The sequence below is a fragment of the Dipodomys spectabilis genome, unplaced genomic scaffold (assembly GCF_019054845.1).
Source record: "Dipodomys spectabilis isolate Male_0828 unplaced genomic scaffold, ASM1905484v1 ptg000134l, whole genome shotgun sequence".
Classification (NCBI taxonomy): Eukaryota; Metazoa; Chordata; class Mammalia; order Rodentia; family Heteromyidae; genus Dipodomys; species Dipodomys spectabilis.
The window spans coordinates 2021394-2036107 of NW_024870811.1; the positions used below are offsets into that span (position 1 = coordinate 2021394).

The window sequence follows — 14714 nt, forward strand, 5'->3', positions numbered from 1 at the left end:
TTTCTAATTAAACACCAAAAAAGCACAAGTAGAGTTTTGGCTCAAGCAGTTGAGTACTAGCTTTGGGGACAGGTGGGCAGGAAAGAAAATTGTTCAGGGACAGGGTCCAGCATCTGGGTTCAAGCCCCAGAACCAGCACAAACTAAACAAACAAGCAAACAAAATAACCCAGATATTTCTTTGGGACTCTCCTTAAAGGAGTACTCATTTGACAAGAGGTTCCTTTTGGTGATCATACTCACTGGATCCTGCTTTTTTGGAATCCGTATTGCTCTGGAGAACTCAGGACCAGACTAAAGGAATTGATAACTGACTCCTGCAAATAGAGATTCCTCTCAGGGGTGAAATAACCATCCATAAGGCACTTTAAACCTCCGTGTCTTTGTTTCTTTGCAGTAGAACACTTTTAAAACAACGTTATTTCCTTTTGTTCTATGATGGCTTTCAAATGGCACGTTATTTCTTTTTGTAATACTCTCAACTAGAACTTTACAGAAAAGTTTTATATGAGTAAAGAACATACTCGAAAAAGTCCAGGACAGAGTTTTCTTCAAGCCTTGGGATTCTTTTCTTGTACAGTAAAAAGGAAAGCACAAGTTAACTTGAACTTTGTCATTCCTCTATTTTCCATTCCTCTCCTGGGATCAGTTTTCACATCCAGTTACCGTTACTTCCAGTAACAATCGATGGTGTTGTTTGAGGTATAATAAATGTTTTCTGGCTTCACTGAAATAACACAAGGACACCTTTGGACATGAGGTAACACGTGTTTCAGAAAAAACTTAGTAAAGAGAAAATATGAAATTTATATTGCTTATAAATATATTATCCATGAGTATATTGAGTTCAAACTTTTTATGGTCTCTGTAAATTAAAGTGAATTGTAAATGGGAAGAAGGTTCTCAGATCATTCTTTTTGTGAGTGTATGTACAGCACATTATTTCCCAAGTGTATATGAGTTAACAGTAAGGGAAACTATAGCAATAATAGGAGAAAGAGACGTTCTGTGTTAAAGTATATGGCTTCAGTACACTATAGGAGACTCTACAAATAAGACAACATTGAAACAATAAAGCCAAGTCCAGTGTGTAGATTTATGGGAGTGATATAGAGAAAGCATTACTCCTAGGTGGAACACGAAGTATGAGGCCACTCCTCTTCTAAATCACACTTGCTAATGACACAACTCTGTAGAAAGTAGAATGGAAGTATAATTCTGGTTCCAATGCACGTCAGATATAAGAGCATGGACTTAACTGGAAAAAAATCCATCTTGAGAGAACAGGGCTTATACTATCAATGAACTGCTGGCTAAGATGATATTTCTTTTTCTTTCCTTATATATTTATTGTTGTTATTGGTGGTCTTGGCACTTGAACTCTGGGCCTGGGCACTGTTCCTCTGCTATTCAGCTCAAGGCTAATGCTCTACCACTTGATCCACAGTGCCACTTCCAGTTTTCTTGTAGTTAATTGCAGAAAAGTGTCTCCAGAACTTTCTTACCCTGGCTGGCTTTGAACCCCAATCCTCAGATCTCACCACCACTCAGCTTACGATCACATTTCTAACAGTGTACATTCAGGATATGTAATGGGTATATTAATCTGTCTTTATTTGAATTCTTGAGTTAAAAACCTGGGCTACAGCATAGACTTTACACTCACAAAAATGTTTATAGCTTAAAAGTTGATACTCCTGGAGAAATAAAACCTAAGAATGTAAAGGAGTCTGGGAAGTTCAGTTTGCAACCAGCTAGGGTAGAACAGTCTTTGCAACAGTACCTATAATTGAGGAGCCAAAAGCTGGGTTGGAAGAATGGCTCAGGTGATGGAATACCAGTCATGAGCAAGATTGATGAATAAGAGCTTGAGGCTTTTATGTACATATATACAAACATACACATACACACAGAGGCACTTATATGTGCACACACAAATACACAAATGAAACGACTCTCATAATATGTAGAAAAATTACAAAACAATAGAAAATATGTCCTGAGTAAAACTAGAATCATGTGATAATTTTTAATATTAGAAAGTCCTAAAGTTACTTTTATCAAAAGTGTTTTATGAATATTACATAGGTAGGGACCAGAGATAGTAAGAGAATCAAGTAATCATTATTAAAGGTATCATATCCATTGAGGAATGAATCAGAGACCCCGCAGGTGCATCTGAAAATGTTCATATCCTGTGTCAAATGTTAGAAAATTTTTGAAAATAGTACAGGAACAGTCTGAGCAGTGTAGTGGGTAATATCACTGGAGAAATTCAGAATTGCTAATCTGTATCTAGATTAAATAAAATAAGAAACTATGGCAGGGCAATGTGATATAAGCCTAGAATTCTAGCACTCAGACTAAAACAGAAGATTAGAGAGTGGAATTACATAGTGATACCTTCCCTGGAGCAGGTAGTATAATTTTGTCTTAATAAAACAAACCAAACAAGAAAGGAATACACAGTTGGAAGGCTGGGCTAATTTTGTCATTTTTTGAGAAGTCAAGTTTCTTATTGAAATGCAACACATATATAATCCTCACTTGTGTTTTAAATTCTCTCTCCATTACAGAACATTCCTAGATGCAAAATGACTCATGATTACCTTCCAAAATTTGAGAAAGTAAGTAAACATCATTCTGTTGGATTCCAAAGAAATGATGAAGGATTACAAAAGCTTAAGACTGGAGAAATAGCAAAGTTTGTCTAATGTAGGACTTTGTAAATGTTGCTAAATTAGAATTGAGATTTAAAATAAATATTTTGGTTTTGTTTGTAATTTCATATTCTATTGGATACTACAAAATTCTTTCTTTTTTTGTCAGTCGTGTGGCCTGAACTCTGGGGCTGCCCACTGTCCCTCAGCTCTTCAGCTCAAAGCTAGTGCTCTACCACTTGAGCCACAGCACCACTTCCGGGTTTTTACACTTATGTGGTGCGGAGGAATCGAACCCAGGGCCTCATGCCTGTAAGGCAAGCAGTCTACCACTGAGCCACCTTCCCAGCCCCAAAATTATTATTATTATTTTTTTAATTTTATTTTATTTTATTTGAGAACATACTGTACAGAGGGGTTACAATTACATGGGCAGGATAATGCATACATTTCTTACCAAGCATTGCAGCCTCCTCCTTTGTTTACCCTTCACCTCCCTTCCCAGCCTCCCCCCTCCCTCCCACCCAATCATACCCCCCCACCCCCCCCCCCCACCGACATTGTAAAGCTGGTTTTGACATGACATTTTGTACTTCTCATTGTTGCAACAGGTCCACCTGAATCCTTAAACGACTTGTTTGTCCCCATCTCCTCCACATGTTATACTGACATCAAATATAGTGAAAGCGGGGGTTACACTGTGGGGGAGGGACATACAAAGCAACAAAGAAATAATCTTATAAATGCGTTAGAAACACATGCATGAAAGAAACAAAAACATTAAAATACATATTTGAGGTTTCGTTTTCCTAACATCACATTATCTGACTTTTTCCGCTTGACTCATACCTATACTAGATATTGCAAATAAGGGAAACCATGGGACCTATGTTTCTTTGGGCCTGGCTTACTTCACTTAATATAATTTTTTCCAAGCCTTTCCATTTCCTAACAAATGGGGAAATGTCATTCTTTCTGATGGAGGCATAGAATTCCATTGTGTATATATACCACATCTTCTTGATCCATTCATCTACTGAGGGGCATCTGGGTTGGTTCCATGTCTTAGCTATGGTAAATAATGCTGCAATAAACATAGTTGTGCTGATAGCTTTAGTGTGGCCTTGTTTGTGATCATTTGGGTAAATGCCCAAAAGTGGGATTGCTGGGTCATTGGGGAGCTCTATGTGGAGTCTTTTGAGGAACCTCCATACTGCTTTCCAAAGTGGTTGAACAAGTTTACATTCCCACCAACAATGAAGTAAGGTTCCTTTCTGTCCACATCCCCTCCAGCATCTGTTGTTGTTAGAGTTCTTGATTTTTGCTGTTCTAACTGGAGTGAGGTGATATCTCAATGTTGTTTTGATTTGCATTTCTTTTATGGCTAGCGATGTTGAACATTTCTTCATGTGTCTATTGGCCATCCTTCTTTCTTCTTCAGAGAAGTTTCTCTTTAAGTCTTTCACCCACTTACTTATTGGGCAGTTGTTTCTTTGAGGATTTGTTGTTGGGTGGTTTAATTTTTTGAGTTCCAAGTATATTTTAGATATGAGACCCTTGTCCGTAGTATGGCTAGTAAAGATCTTCTCCCAGTCCGTGGGCTTTCTATTGATCTTGGTAGCTATGTCATTTGCCCTGCAGAAGCTATGCAACCTTATACAATCCCATTTGTCCAGCTTTTCTCCCAAAATTATTTTTAAGTAGACGGTTTAATAGACAAATTCACAAATGATTCTTGCAGTCTACTTGCCTAGAATTTTCTTTCAAGAGAGATATAATTAGAAATTAGTTAATAGATAATTCCCACAACTCATGTATAAAATGTTAATGTGAATAATGTAGACAGAGTTGCCAAGAAATGCATGATATTAATTTATAAATTTATCAAAAGCAATTTTTTGAGGCTTTGGTATAACATAGTATGAGGAGAATAATTGTGTGACATCTTCTTTCTTCTACCTATGTAACACAGGAAACAATTCCCTTAATTATGTGCCTCTGTATACAACGAGAAAAATGCTAGGTTGGGGGTTTGTTTTTATTTTTGTTTTTGTTTTATTGGTTTGTCCTAGTGCTTGAACTCTGTGTCTGGACACTGTCTCTGAGCTTGTTTATGCTCAAGGCTTGTTCCCTACCATTTCAATCTCAGTGCCACTTGTGTCTGGCTTTTGCTGAGAAGTTTATTGGAGATAAGCATCTAAGGAACCTTCCTGCCTGGGCTTGCTTTGAACTGTAACATTGCGCTCTTAGCATCCTGAGTATCTATGATAGTTAAAAAAGTATTAATATAAGTAATATTTGCAAATGGTCTGATCTCAAGAATACTAGGGGGGGAAAATGATGCAACCCAGTTTATTGTGGTGTTCTTTCCAGAACATGGAGGGCATCACATTAGCAGAGGTGTAGTATTTTTTTCACAATAAAGATAAGCTATTCGTGTTGTTAATTAAGGGAACTTTGAGGTGCACCCTACACCTTGGAAACTGTTTTACTAGGATGACTTTATGGCATAAGTCTTCGGATTGATGGTCACAGAAATAATAGCTTACTCTGATAAATAATTGCTTACTCTTGAAGAATTAATTATTACAGATGCTTCATAGTTTTATGCTTTACCGGAATGTGGCTATTTTTCTGTTTACTTCTCAATCTGTAGCAACCCATTGGAATATGAATCTATTGCAGAATTACATAATATGCAAACAGGTATTCTTTTGAAGCTCTCAGGTAGGAATGTTCAGAATTTGAAAATGAGTAGTTATTAGTCATAGGAATTTTGAAGAACACATATATTCTGTCCTCTTAACAACTTATTTACTTTTAAAAGTTATGGGTTTCCATTGAATGAAACTGTTTACTGTTTTAGTATGAGAAAGTTTAAATTTATTCTTTTTTCAAAATATTGGCAAGTATATTGTGAAAATATTGTCTAGTTGCATAACATTCAAGTTGATGGCCCTCTGATTAAAAAGGGGTAATTAATTCAAATTGAATGCCAAATAGTATTGATTTTTAAAAGTTACTAAAAAATAATAATATTTACTATGCCAATACAGTGAAATTTTATTTCATGTAGCTTATTTATTTAATTTAATTTTCTTGTCAAAGCTATGTGCAGTGGAGTTATAGTAATTGTAAGGTAGTGAATACATAATGTTTCAAACTTGTTATCCCCTTTCTTATTTTTCTCACAGTTTTCCTTCACCACAATACCCCTCGCAAGTTGTAATGTACATTTTCATCATATTGTCTTGTGAGCATTGCTATTGCATTGGTTTGCCCTTTGTCCTGTTTTTCACCATTTTGTTCTTCCTATTCCCTTCCCTAATTAAGGTAAATGTATACCAATACACAGGGTATCAAAATCAAATACAGCAGGGAATAAACCATAGGGGAAAATGTCAAAAGAAAATAGAAATCACATAGTACATTAAAAACAACAACCGCAAATAAAAATCTCTGTTTCCATATCTTGGATTTCATTTTGCTTAGCATCAGCATATATGGTCATATATATAACATAACAAAGGCCCTGGAAAATAATAGTTGCATGGACACGATATCATGAAAACAACATGTTAACTGTTTAATATGGTAAAGATGGAATTAGGATTGGTGAATTCGCGATTCTGTTAAAGGAATTCAAAAGAGTTTTAAAGTTATGACAGGTAAATTTTAATTGTTCAATCTTTTTAAAAACTTAGCCTATTTAAAAAAAATTTAAATTGCCTGGGAGAATAGGCTTTCATGCAAAGAAATCCATGGAGACTTAGCTGAGAGGGAGCAATGTGGGTGAAGATGGCTCTTTTTCACACTAAAAAAAACAAACCTCACAAACCTTGCTATAAATCCTGTAGGTTACCTTGAGAATTGTCCTTACCCAAAAAATATACTCTTACTGTGTGAAACAAAGTTGTAGTGGAATTTAAATTCAAAGTTCTTTAAAAAAAAGATATCAAAATTGTGATTTGACCTTTACTTACTAAACAGTAATTCTCTGAAAAAGATAATTGGGGTCAAACTATTTAGGGCGAAAGTGCCCTCCACAATGAAAGAAGATATTGGATTTACACTTTTCTGCTTATAATACTTTCCACAATGTCTTTGCACGTAAAGCACTGAAACACAGAAAAAATCTGATTGGATACTTCAAACGAATGATTTCACATTTCTAAGTGGCTCAAAAATATAATATCATTATTAACAAGAGACTTTGAAGACTTCTCTTATTACGTAAGCCAAAAAGTTTTGGGATCAGAAAAGAAGAGCAAATGGAAAACGTAAGAAAACAGTGTTCTTAGAAGCCCTAGCTAAGCATATTAGCTTCAGCAGTGGAGGGAGGCCAAAACTTTTTAAAATAGATTGTCCTAATATTTTTGCTACATAAAGTGGTTTTACAGAGCCTATGTGGCTCACTTCAATGCACACTAGATCGAATGAAGACATAAAAATAAGTTCCACATCCAAATAAAATAGTTTTAAAAGAGAAACCATGAAGACTTAGCAGTGGGGGAGGCCTTATAGTCCTTCCACTTCACTAGACTTTAACCCAAGAAGCTGTGATTAATTGGAAATCAGGTAAGAGCTAAGAGGAGGACATAGAAATAGGACATAGAAGTATTGTCCTTTGTAACAGACACTGTCATCCAAGGTATCGGTGATTTAACTCTATTCTTCTCCATACATCTTGTTAAGCAAATGCAAGACCAAGAGAAAAATAATCTATTGAAGTAAATTTGCAAAGAATAACTTCACTGTTCCTGATATGGTATCTAATGAGAGTCTTAAGTGAGAAGATAAAAGTGGAGTATTCTTCAGTTTCCTCTAAGCATCTTGTTAGCAAACTATATCTTTGAGGTTAGAAGTAATTGAAACAAAAAGTAGTGGAGTACTTATTTTTGTGGGCACTTTAGACATAAGAAGACTTTCAAGATAAAAGAAAAAAAAGTATAGCTAAATATTTGTGATCACAGCTTCTTAGACTGGTTCTTTGGAGACAACGTTTTACATGAGAGTTTGTCCTCATTATCATAGATGTTGGGTTTTCGTGGCAACCAAATGCAAGAGGGAAGTTTAATGGATTCGCTTGGACAGTAAACAGCGTAATAGAAAAAATGGCAAATAATCTTTAGTGAATTACTTTGACCGATTACTTTGCCAGAACAAAGAAGGAAAGATATAATTCAAAATCACTTGACTGAAAAGTATGAAAAAGAGTAGTAAAGAGAGAAGAGAGAAAACATAGAGGACTGTTTTCTCTCCAACGGAGTAATGAGTTTTGATCTTGTTTCTTCCATTCTATATTCACCAGCTATCAAATGTATCTCAGGACTGGAATATCCAGTTCAGACAAAGAGATCTCCCATTAGAAAATATTTGCTGCAGATGTAAGTGATTTATAACCTTAGACAATCTATTTAAATCTGTTCAAAATTCTCCCCTACCCCAAACTGCCCTCTTTGAACAGTTGGTCTGTTTTTCCCATACTGCCCTTGATTAACTATTTAAAATTTTGAGAGGTCATATTCATACTCTCTAGAGGTTGCTGTTTGGTTGTGATTTTTGTGTGTTTGGTTTTTGTTGTGTTTTTAACTAAATTTCAAAAGGTTGTGCAATTGTGTTACAATTAAATATGTCCATGTAATTGTCCAATGCTCCTGGATCAGAGTCACTCCTTCTATCATTCTCAACCAATCCCTTTTCCAAGATTTATTTCAGATTTACCACTTCCTTTATCACATGTGTACATTGAGTATTCTAGTTGTACTTGCCACTTTTTCATTTTTCATTCATTCTATGTTTTTACTAATATTCTTCTCTGGTCTCAACTTTTTGATAGTCATTCTGTTAAACTGTCTGTTCATACTTTGACAGGTTTATATGCATTCTATGGCATTTCTATCCTGCATATACTTGAACTGATATCAGCTTATATTTCCATAATTAATTCATCTGCAATAACAATTTGCAAGACTGAAGTCGTGAAGCACCTATACATGATTTGATTCTCATCCATTTGGAAGATTAATATTTAGTCAACAAGAAAGTTTAAAAATGGCTTAGAATGTTTTCCTAACTACCAGTTTTTATAAATGGCTTTGTACAATGGTTTGTGATTATTTTATTTTACATGGGATAATATTCTCTACTATGTATAACTTTTGGGAAAAGAAGAAAACTAAAATTTATTACTGTGGAGGAATATGATAGAAATAGAAGACAGATTTTATGTTTGTCACATCTCTGATGAGTACCCATATTCAAGACTTAAACTCATATTTCTTAAGGAAAACATCAAACAACATGATAAGGCAACTATTCGCGATCTTTTAAAATGTACCTTATTATTTGATGAACTTTACTTTATTAGCTAAAGTTTAGGCTTGAAATATGGAAGGCTGATCTATATAACACATTTCTGGAAGGCATCTACTGAACAACACAAATGGTGGGGGCTACTATTTCTATAATTTAAGGAATAGTTGAACCTGTTTGGTGTTAGTGCTGGGTAATAAATCAACTCTATTTTAACTTGCTCCTTCCACTTGAAAAACTTGTAATGTTACTAAGTATCATCTAATCGTCAAATGTTATTTTGGCGAATGTGCCTTTAAAAAGTTTATTTGAGGCGCTGGGAAGGTGGCTCTGTGGTAAAGCACTTGCTTGCATGCATGAGGTCCTGTGTTCAATTCCCCAGCATCACATGACCAAAAAGAAAAAAATCTGGAAGTGTGCTGTGGCTCAAGTGATAGAGTGCTAGTCTTAAGCTGAAGAGCTGAGGGACAGCGCCAAGGCTCAGAGATCAGGCCCCACGCCCGGACCCCCTAAAAAAATTATTTAAATAGGAATATATTTTCAGGAGATTAAATATAGGTTACCATTGGTTTGAGAATGACAACCTTTTTATACTACATAACCAAGTTTTACTGAAGTACCAGTGTTTTGAAGCACTAAGGATCTTCTCAATTAATGTTTTTCTGAATTATATTTGACTTCTAAGTCAAGTTTTCCTAGGCTTGGTAGAAAAATTATGGATCTATCCTTCCAGGAACTATTTTTTGGCCTACTTATACTGGACTGAAATCTTTCATTAATCATTAGGAGAGGGGTATTAAAAATATTCTTGTGATATTTGTGATCTTGTTCACTAATATGGGCTGGTCATCTGTAAATTGAAAGTGTGAATTACATAAGTTTCTCTCAGATTTTGTGATCTCATCTTTCATTTTAAGTTGCCTTGCATTTCACAATTGCTTACTGCTAAATCCTATGTAATTGGGGCCCTGCATTATTATAGGAAATGAGAAGTTGAGATGAGTCTTCAATTACTTTCTGTTGGCATGTGGCATGGGCCTAGGTATGAGGACTTGCCCTTGTTATCTGATGATACAGATAACTGGGACCTGGGATCCTAGGACGCGTGGGTCCTGTAGAAGAATAATACCTTTTGGACATCATATCAGCAAAATTTGGTTATGATCAGAAATATGGAGAAAACCATTCTGGGTCCAGCGAGTTAAAACAATATACAGAGCAGCAGAGTAAAATGCCTTACATATTAAAGGAAAACAACATTTTTTTTTGCCATGTGAATTCAGGAGTCTAAGAACACTTAGAAGGTATCACAAGTTTATATCGAAGACATTGCATTGATACTTCTTATATTCTAATATATATTCTAAACTTAATTATTTATATTCCAATCTATTTATTGTAATAAATATCAATTTATTTGTCAAATTATCGATTAATTCTAGTAAGTTTCATTGTGTGAAACATAAAATTAGCACATATAAATATAAAATATATAACTATATGTAATATAAGGAATGTTTTTCATTGTTCTGTTGTGGTTAGGGTATCAAAGGCAACTCTGTTTTACAGTATTATTCCATTATCTCTACCTCAGAGTTTGGTAGAGTTAGACCTAAAGCTTTACCATTTGTAGATTTACAGCCTAGAGGCAAGAGGAAACACTGAGATTAAAACATTACCAATTTAAGGCCTAATATCAAGGAAAAAATATGGACTTCTCCTGGAGCTATGGAAATATTTGGTGATAGAAATTCAGTAGTGTAAGTTCCTGCCTGGTTGGATGGTAGACAGGTCAGGACATTAGGTAATCATGCATAAGAACAATTTTTTCACCTTTTTGGCTTTAGCTACTTTTGAAATGGTAGGTATAATAAACAATTATATTTTGATAAAATACTTTCTAGTCAGAACTGTTTATTTCTCCATGATCCCTTGTAACTAAGATTAGTTTTTTTCCAGTAAGATAATCTTTGCTGTCAGGGTAAGATATTCTGGTTGGTCTGTTACTACATGGAAGAAGGGTAAAGGGCCAGTAGACATTTGTGCCAGTAAGACCTCATTTGGGAAATTTTAAGCTGCAAAATTTTAGAAGTAGCTCTTCAGCAAGGCTTACTTTGAATCCATTAGCTCCACAAAGCTAACTCAGTTGATAAATAAGTACTTGAAAAGCCATATCTTTGAATCTAGCTATAAAGGCTTCAAAGTATGATGAAATTTAAAATGAAAAAGACTTAAAATAGTCATTGGCAAAATAATTGCAAGTGTGAGCAATCTACCGAACAATATATTTTTTCCACTATACACAGAATTTCAGAGAAATAAGATCAATAGCATTGTTAGTAACAATAAGGTTTCCTTGTTACAAATAGGCAACCAAGGATATATGCCTGTATAAAGATTGCATCATTAAATACTTAAATTCACAGGATACTACATGCTTCGGCAGCACGTATACATAAATTACAACAATATAGAGATTAACATGCCACTTGGACAGGGATGATCTGAAAATATGCGAAGTATTCCATATTTTTCATTCTTCAGATGCAAGAAATGAAAAACAGTTATTAAAAAGTTGATTACAAAAATACAAGTGTAACATCACATGCGATTCATATAATTAAAAGTTAGTTTGGCATCAGTGTATTACATCTTCACCTTAGAAAGGTCTTTACATAGCATAACTTTACAAAACTTTGAAATTAGATAACATTTTAATTTTATCCCAAAGAAATAAAATACTATAAGGACCTAGGAGACAAAAGAATCTTAAACTGTTTTTATATGGAATGCAATCTGTAAGGACACATTTATTAATGAATATATATAATATAGAACAATGTAGTATTCAAAGTATTACATCTAGGAAAGAATGAAATAGATTATGGACATCTTACAAACAAAATACAGAATATGTTAAAATATACTTTCTTCAGACAAGCACCAGAAATATCTTTAGTTTCTGTACTACTCATTTCAACAGATACGTTAAAATTATTTCTGATTTAAAAAATCACAAGCTCTACAGAAATCATTATAGATGTACACAAACAACTCTTGAATATATTTTGAAATCAAAGTCAGTCAATTCATTTGGAAGAATACCATGGAATCCATGAATTTTTAAAGTAAGATATTGCTGTTGCTTTGTATTGTGAAAATATTTTGTACAGAGACAAAGGATGGACTGGCATTTTTGAAATTTAAGTAACTTAACCAAATCATTAAGACGTAGGAGAACAATTTGTACAGCCTTTCACAACTTCAAAGAGGTAGTCATACATACTTATCTTTTGGCAGTATCAAATGCAGTTTCTTCCAAGCTGTTCTTTAGACCTGGTTTAATATAATGGTTCAACAGAAGGAGATCAAACGTATCTTTGCTGTTTCTATTCCCAGCAGCAAGATGCAAGGGGGTCAAGAGGCCTTTAGTTTAGACACTGGTATCTGCATCATGATGAAGTAATAAAGAAGCCACACCGGAAGTATTCCACGTATAAGCACTGTGCAGGTGTGTCCAGCCATTCACAGTTATTGCATGAATATCTGCCTCGAGCCACCAACTCATGGACAATGTCTCAGTGTCAACTGTAGGCTTCCTGATGAAGAGCGGTATACTCATCTTCATCCCTAGTATTCACACGAGTGGCCTTTTTGGAAAGATTTCTCCACACTGTAGCAAGCCGATTAATTAGGCAGCCCAAAGAAGAAATTTGCTTGGATCCTTCTCCACTTTTTTTTTTTTTTTTTTTTTGCAAATGATACCATTCCTCACTTTTTCATCTTGTTCCTTGTCTTCATCAGAATTGCCTAACCAGAGACTTTGAGTACCAGTTGGAATGAGGTGTCCATGTATTTCCCCAATAGTTCACATTGGTTGAACTAGTCAGAAAAAACTGGTGAATTTTCTGCATCTTTTTTTTCACCATGATTTGTTTTCTCTTTTTCCATTTTTACTATTCTAAATATTCTAACTGGAGAGTAGAGAATTGATAGAAAGCAGAGGAAAGATTTTCCTCCGTATTAAAAGGTACAGACTGAAAATGAGGACCAGTGGTGTCTTCATGTGCAGCTTATTCTAGGAATGAGAAAATAGGAAATAATACCTTCTATGTAAATGATTTGAGAAATGGCAGAGCAGAAAGTGAAATGATGCAACCAAAAATATAAAAGTAAAATAAATTAGGATAATTATGGAGCAATCATATTATCGATGAGAACCTTGAAAGAGAGAGAGGAAGAGAGAGACTTGTGTAATGCACTAACTAGCCACAAAATCCATGCCTCTGATCAATTTATAGAGCAAAAAATTTTATTTTTAAAAGAGATGGAAATAGAATTTACAATGTGTCTCTTTATGATGTGCAAAGTTATGTATTGATATACATTGCATTGATCACTTTTCTGTTACTGTGAGGAAAATACCTGCAAAGAACATTTCTGAGGAGGAAACTATTATATTGACTCATGGTTTAAGAGAACACAGTTTAAGAAAAAGTGTCTCCATTGTTTTTAATTATATTTTTATTATCTTAAATAATTGTACAAGGGAATTTCCATTCCACAAATCAGTTTTTATGTACAATGGATCTTTACATAACTTCCCCACACCCTTCCAAATCTCACCCCAGTTTAATTTTTTCTACTTTCATACTATCTGTATTGAATATTATGCCTTCACTCTCTTACTCCATAACTCTTTTTAATCCTTCCCTTTGAATTTTCCTCTTAACTTAAGTGATAGTTTCCTGGTATTCATTTTGTTGGATTAAAAATTCAATTTTATAAGAAAATACACCTTTTAAATTCTCCTCTGCTAATAGCATGCTTTGGTTAATATTGCTGTGAAAACTTGTATAAAGTTCTATCTTCCAAATATGAGACAGAGCATGGGTCCTTTGTGTGTGTGTCTCTGACTTAGTTTACTTAAGATATTTTTAGATCTATCCATTTCTTTGCAAATAATGTAACAATCTTCATAATGGATGGGTGCAATACAATTGTGTATATGTGCCACACTTTGTCTAACCATCCTTCTGCCAAAGGGCATCTGGGCTGTTTCCATAAGTTTTCTACGGTGAATAGTGCAGCAGTGAACATGGTCGTGAAAGTGATTTTACTGTAACCTTTTGGAAGAATTCATCACTATCTTTCTGGGAACAATCTTCTAGCCAGTTTTCCAGAATAAGCACATCCCTCTCTTCATCTCCATTAGAACGTATTGCAAATCCTCAAAAACACACTACCCCCTACAGGTCACAATAAGCTAAAACCACACGGTGCCCATATTTTTTCAATACTTTTTTTCATAATTGTACATATTATTTAGTGAGAAACTTCTATGTACTTTTCTAATGTGGGAATGAGGGACATGACAATAGTGTAAAGGTAAGAAATATGCAATTTAATTAGCTATTATCATATTTAAAATCATTTTCAGCTTTAACTCATAGCCTCACTTACTATTATTTTAATCTTTATTTGATTACTTCATCTATCCTCTAACTTATAACAGGTGAGTTAAATACAAAGGCAGAAACTGTGGTTTGATTTTGACACTCATGTGTGAGGATGCACAATATGGGTAAATAGATTAATTGGATTTAATAGCTATTAACCATTTTGTTCAAATACAGATGATTTTGCCAAACTGATTCTCACAATTCATATTACATTCAACAACAAGAAACGTGTGACAATTCCCTTTGTTTTGCTCCTTATTAACTTTTGTTTCCATTTT

The 14714-nt window shown here is 34.4% G+C and overlaps 1 pseudogene; it reads left to right on the forward strand.

The window, feature by feature from the left end:
* Nucleotides 1-11408: 11408 nt before the first annotated feature.
* LOC122116451 lies at nt 11409-11508 on the forward strand (annotated as a pseudogene).
* The last annotated feature ends 3206 nt before the right edge of the window (nt 11509-14714 follow it).